This window comes from Lepus europaeus, chromosome 1, assembly GCF_033115175.1.
Source record: "Lepus europaeus isolate LE1 chromosome 1, mLepTim1.pri, whole genome shotgun sequence".
NCBI lineage: Eukaryota > Metazoa > Chordata > Mammalia > Lagomorpha > Leporidae > Lepus > Lepus europaeus.
Window position 1 is genome coordinate 173,691,941 of NC_084827.1, and position 6,990 is coordinate 173,698,930.

The window sequence follows — 6,990 nt, forward strand, 5'->3', positions numbered from 1 at the left end:
GTAAATTTTTAAAATCTGTAATGTTGGTGAAAATGAAAAAAATTACTTTTAATAGAGAATTAAATCAGGTTTTAGAACAAAATGTCTCATGTCTATATTAGAGATAACTAAAAGCTGCACTCACCAATATTCATCAAACACGAACAATTCCTAAATGTTAAGTTCCTAGTTTTTCAATCACAGATTTTAAAAAGTAATTGCTATAATGCTATTGAGTTATGAGGTCATTACTACAGTAAGGTGCTATATAATAACAAAGTAAATTATTGTAATAAATCATGAAACTGCTGCAGACTTTGGATTTATATAGTGGAAACACGGAAATTTAAGAGACTATTTTTCTAGAAGTCCAACTACAAAGACATTTTAAAATGGAAAATATTACTTTTGTCCAGGTGGCCTAATACAGATTTATTTCAGCGACTAACATCTATTACTGCTCTATTTTAATGTATGATTATTGCATGGGCGCCATGTGTTAGGAGTTAATCCAACTTACATGGGCAATTCACATCTTTGCTTCATAGAGTCCTTTTTATTTTGAAATACAATATTTAGGTATGATGAGAGAAGGATAGATGCGGGAATTGGAAAGGATATTGATGAATGAATTGATGTTAAAAAGTAAAAAATCATCCAAGATGTCTTCTGGTATTTTAAAAAACTGACCTTGGGGGCTGGCATGGTCGCATAGTGGGTAAAGCCACTGCCTGCAATGCCAATATCCCCTATAGGCCTTGGTTTGAGTGCCTGCTGTCCCACCTCCAATTCAGCCACCTGCTAATGCACCTGGGAAAAGCAGTGGAAGATGGCCCTGGTGCTTTGGACTCTGCACCCAATTGGGAGACCTGAAAGAAGCTCCTGGCTTTGGCCCAGTCCAGACCCATTGGCCTAGCCCAGCCCTGGTTGTTGGTGGCCAATTAGGGAGTGAACTGCTGGATGCTGGATACAAGAACACTCTCCCTCTCTTGCATGCACTTTCTCTCTCTCTCTCTCTCTCTCTCTCTCTCTCTTTCTCTGTAACTCTGACTTTCAAATAAATCTTTATAAAAAATTGGGGCTCAAAAGTGCATCACATATTAGAACTCTGAAAAAAGCATACATGTAAAATATATTTAAAATTCATATATGCCTCACATAGCTATGACATACAACTACATAACTGTTCAAACAATGCAAATATCCCATACATGCATATGCCCATGTTCTGGCATTTCTGAGTAGTAACTCCTTTTGAGCAACTTTTCAAGTCTGATCTCTGCACTCAACATTTCTTAGCATTCTGTATTGTCCTAATTGAAGTAGATTGAAGTCTCTTTCCATTTGTAAACAGTGATATTTCCTTATCAAAAGAGGTTTTGCTCCAAGACACCAGATACATGCCTGAAACTGCAGAAAGTTCTGAACCCCAGCTGTCCAGTGGTCCCCCATCACCTGCAGTTTCAGTTTGCATTGTTTCAGCTGCTTGAAATCAATTGTAATCTGAAAATATTGTGGAAAAATGTCTTTAAAACACAATCTATGAAATTTAAGTATATGTATATTTAAACATATAGAGTTGCAATTGTTCTATTTTGTTATTAAGTATCGTTGTTTATCTCTTTCTGTGCTTTAATTATAAGTTAAATTTTATCACAGGTATGTGCTTATGGGAAAAAAAGTACAGTAAAGGAGTGTATAGGACTTGTATACTACTCATGGTTTGAAATGTTCACTGTGGATCTTGGAATCTGCTCCCTCAGGTAAGGGGAGACTGTTGTATTGCGTTTGCCTATATATACAAACCTATGACACATATGATTTAGAAAGTAGCCACAGTATATGATTAGCAATAATAACACAGAACAATTATAACAATAACTTTAAAATTTAAGGGAATGTGTACTCTCTGTCTCCCCATTCCCCAAATACCTTATTGAGCTGGGCTCATCCTTCTTTTTCTTGAGAGGATGTGAATAACACAATACCAATGTGATGAGAAGTGCGGTTGTGATAGGCCTGTAATGCAATAGCAATCTATTACATAATGGTGACTTAACCACACACACCATGATACTTCAGCAGTTGATCTGATACCCAAGACAGCTATGCAGTGAATAATGAGCAGGTAGCAAATACAACATGAATGTGCTAGACAATGGGATAATTCCCATCCCAGACAAGATGGAGCAGGGAGGTCGGAGACTTTACCACCCTTAACCAGAGCGGGGCACATTTTAAAGTTTAGAAACTGTATATTTTTGGAATTATTCATTTGGTATATTTGGACCATGGTTGACCTTGGGGAACTGTAAGTGTGGAAAAGAAAACATTAGATAAGGGGGACTACTGTAATGGGTCTGTGAACCAGAAACCAGATCATGAGTTTTCTTGCTAAGAAGGAAAAGGGGACAAAAGTTTCATGTATTGACTGTGGCTCTCATCTCACAAATCATGATCATCTAGAGGATCCAAGTGGTGAGGAACACTGGGGTCGTCTTCTAGGCCAGAGGCTGATCAGTGCTGTTCTGGAATTTCTTGCATTTGGGCTGCTGTTGCAGAGGTACAAAATATGTCCACAGTGTATACATGTACTGAAACATAGCAGTCCACACTATTGATGTACAGTTACTATGTGTCACTTAAAAAATAAGGCTGAAATAAAGAAGCTTCACAATATGAGGAATTCCAAAACAGCCCTACCGAAAGAACTGATGACTATAAAATGAATTGCTCTTAGCATTTCCCATAAGAAAATCGGGTGGGGTTTGGTGAAGGTTCTGTTTCTGGCTATTTATCCTGTCAGGAGTCATAAGAAGTTGAATTAATTAACATTTAAAAATTCATTTTCATTCTCAAGAACTATAACATGTGGTTTTAACAATTATTCAATGTTAACCTTTTATTTAAATGCTGTCCTAGATTTGGGTTTTTAACTAAAAGGTTGTTTAAGTTCTGAGACACAAGGACAATCACTCCAGGAAGAGCAGTCCAAACAAAAAAACAAACAGAAAAAGACCCTTTGACTTTTTAAAGCTCTGCATTTTTCAGCTGCACACTAGGAGTCTACAAACTTGGCAGCAAACTCTTGCCTTAGTTGTAAAGACCATTTGATATCAGCTTTCTGTTTGATCCACTTCAGTGAGAATGTGAGATTTAATTGTATGATGTTTTTGTGCAAAGTTATAAAACCAGACTGCTCTGTGCATAGGCCCTGTTGTGAACAATGAAACAAGCAATCTATAGGAAGAACTAAGGAAGAAAATCCCGAAGGCTGAATGTAAACATGCTACAAAACATTCACCAATGCCAAATGCTGCACCTAAGGTCTAGAATTGCTGTTAGAAAATCTCTCCTGACGCTGAGCTTGAAGTTTACTTTGCTATAATTTTCACTGCAGGTATTAGTTCACCTGTCAGGACTATAGAGGATAAATCTAGTCTCCTTTCTATATGACAGTTCTTCAAATATTTGAAGACAACCCTTCCAATCCTCCTGAATCTTCTCTTCCAGTGAAATACATCAAATCTTTTAGCAAAATGTCTTCAGAGAGAGCATGATTTGGATTCTCTCATCTTCACATCCACTCTCTTCTGAATAAACTCTACTATTTTGTAAGTTCAAACATGTGTTCAGAGTGCTATGTTGCTGGTTTCATCTTATTCTCCTGCTATAGACACACTCCTTTGGAATAGTGCTTATTCTGTCTTCAAATTAAATTAATTTCTGAAGGTGATGGTATTGGTTGCCTGTATTAGGGCCACTGAATGTTGAAGGTTCTCAGAAAGTCTTCATAGAAGCTTTGTGCTCATAACTCAACTGAAATTGCACTTAGCCCACTTGAAGGAAGTAATTTAAGTTTTTCAGTCATATATACTTTGTTTCTCCCACTTTAACATATTGTACAGCAATCAGAAAAAAAAAAAAAACACCTGGATTTCACAAGTGATGTGATGTTAACACACAATAGGCAGGTGGCTCTTTCCTCTGTCCCTCCTTTCCTCTTGCTACTGATGCCTCATCTCCCTGATATGCTCACTTGTCCATCACAGCCTCGTCATAAGTTGTCCCTCCTCATTTCACCATCTGCATTATTTTGAGGCATCACCACCACACTGGCTGAAGCACACACATATTTCATATTTTAGGGCTCAAAAGCTAAGGTTGAACAGTTGGCTCTCATCTTGAGATTGTTGACACATATTTCATATTAAAACCTGATATTGTTCTGCAGTGGATTATGGTTCAAGTACTTGGGTCCCTGTCACCCACATGAGAGACATGGATGAAGTTCCTGGCTTCAGGCTTCAGCCTGGCCTGCTCCTGACTGTTGCAGCCATTTTGGGACATGAACCATCGAATGGAATCTCTCTCCATTTCTCTCTCTCTCTCTCTCTTTGTATGTGTGTGTGTGAATTGTGCATGTGTGTGTCCCTCTCTCTGCCATTCAAGTCAATAAATAAATCTTTTTTATTAAACTTTTTTTTGGGGTGCAGAAGACTTTATTGATGGTGACATGACAAGGTAGGGCTCCCTAAACCCCTCCCCTTCTCCAGGGGGTCTGGGATGGAAACCGTGAAGAGGGGCAGATTCTCAGTGTGGTGGGGACTGAGCGGGGGCAGGGACTCCCCAGCGGCTGAGAGCCTCTTGTCCTCCGGGTGCTCTTGCTGGGGCCGCTGGTTTCAGGGCTCTTACTTCTTGGAGGCCATGTGGACCATGAGGTCCACCACCCTGTTGCTGTAGCCAAATTCATTGTCGTACCAGGAAATGAGCTTCACAAAGTGGTCATTGAGGGCAATGCCAGCCCCAGCATCGAAGGTGGAGGAGTGGGTGTCACTGTTGAAGTCGCAGGAGACGACCTGGTCCTCGGTGTAGCCCAGGATGCCCTTCAGGGGGCCCTCGGACACCTGCTTCACCACCTTCTTGATGTCATCATACTTGGCAGCTTTCTCCAGGCGGCAGGTCAGGTCCACCACCGACACGTTGGGGTGGGCACACGGAAGGCCATGCCAGTGAGCTTCCCGTTCAGCTCAGGGATGACCTTGCCCACGGCCTTGGCAGCGCCAGTGGAGGCGGGGATGATGTTCTGGGCAGCCCCGCGGCCGTCACACCACAGCTTCCCGGAGGGCCCGTCCACGGTCTTCTGGGTGGCGGTGATGGCACGCACTGTGGTCATGAGCCCCTCCACGATGCCGAAGTGGTCGTGGATGACCTTGGCCAGGGAGGCTAAGCAGTTGGTGGTGCAGGACGCGTTGCTGACGATCTTGAGGGAGTTGTCATACTTCTCGTGGTTCACGCCCATCACGAACATGGGGGCATCCGCGGAGGGGGTGGAGATAATGACCCTTTTGGCTCCGCCCTTCAAATGAGCCCCGGCCTTCTCCATGGTGGTGAAGACGCCAGTGGGCTCCACAACGTACTCGGCACCAGCATCACCCCACTTGATGTTGGCGGGATCTCGCTCCTGGAAGATGGTGATGGCCTTCCCGTTGATGACCAGCTTCCCGTTCTCAGCCTTGACCGTGCCGTGGAACTTGCCGTGGGTGGAATCATACTGGAACATGTAGACCATGGAGTGGAGGTCAATGAATGGATCGTTGATGGCGACAACATCCACTTTGCCAGAGTTAAAAGCAGCCCTGGTGACCAGGCGCCCAATGCGGCCAAGTCCGTTCACTCCGACCTTCACCATCGTGTCTCGGGGGCGCGCTTGCACTGCACGAAGAAGCGGCTGCCTGTCGAACGGGGCGGAGCAGAGAGAGTTTTTTATTAAACTTTTATTTAATGAATATACATTTCCAAAGTACAGCTTATGGGTTACAATGGCTTCCCCCTCCCAAAACTTCCCTCCCACCCACAACCCTCCCCTTTCCCGCTCCCTCTCCCCTTCCATTCACATCAAGATTCATTTTCAATTCTCTTTATATACAGAAGATCAGTTTAGTATATATTAGGTAAAGATTTCAACAGTTTGCCCTCACATGGCAACACAAAGTGAAAAAAAAAATACTGTTGGAGTACTAGTAAAAATAGTAAATACATAAATAGAAAGGGCATATCAATCCCTTCTATTCTTATTACGGTTTTTGTTTTTCCCAACACAATCAGGCTTACACTTGGTTATGTTTCTACCTCATCCCTCCTCACAAAACTTAAATATGGATTATAAGGATCAATTTAAACAAAGAATGACAAACACAATACCTGTGGATGCCATTTCGTTAGAGAGGATCTCAAGTCAAAAGTTGGACATTTCTGGCTACTGACCAGTAGGGTCCTCCAACATTCTTTTCTATTTCTGCATCTTCTCATAAAAGAAATAGAGAAATCACTGAAAAGTAGCATGGCAAACCCTCCCTATCACTTGAAAGTTGATGAGGGACAAGCACGTCTTCTCATGTTGAGTGAACTGAGGGTCTGCCCCAGTGTCTCCCAGAGGAGTCTTCTCGTCCCAGCTCCCTGTACTTCCATGCCACAATCCACAGTGCAGCCTTTTCTTCAACATAAAGTGGACACTTTCACCCCTAAGCTAATGTCTCCAATGCAAGTAATAAAGAAACATGGGCTCCTGAGATTAGAATCAATTATGGAAGCAAATTATGATCTCTATTGCTGATAAGGATGGAACTGGAGATTGTAGCTTTGAAAAATGGGTTCCTTGATGTGGCTGATAAGATAGGCTGAGCAGGGGTGAAGGTTTGTGCCCTTACAAATGAACCTCTCATTGTTTGATAGAAAATCATGGAGGGGTTGAGACCTAGACACTGATGTTTTCCTCGAGTGTCACCTATCAACAAAGTCATTCCTCCTACCAAGGGGAGAAATACAGAAGAATTGAAATGCAAGAGAGGCCAGCACCATGGCTTAACAGGCTAATCCTCTGCCTTGCGGTGCCGGCACACTGGGTTTTAGTCCCGGTTGGGGCGCCGGATTCTATCCCGGTTGCCCCTCTTCCAGGCCAGCTCTCTGCTATGGCCCAGGAAGGCAGTGGAGGATGGCCCAAGTCCTTGG

At 42.6% G+C, this 6,990-nt stretch overlaps 1 pseudogene; it reads right to left on the minus strand.

Moving 5' to 3' along the window:
• Nucleotides 1-4,616: 4,616 nt before the first annotated feature.
• On the minus strand, nt 4,617-5,726 carry LOC133767865 (glyceraldehyde-3-phosphate dehydrogenase-like; annotated as a pseudogene).
• Between the last annotated feature and the right edge of the window lie 1,264 nt (nt 5,727-6,990).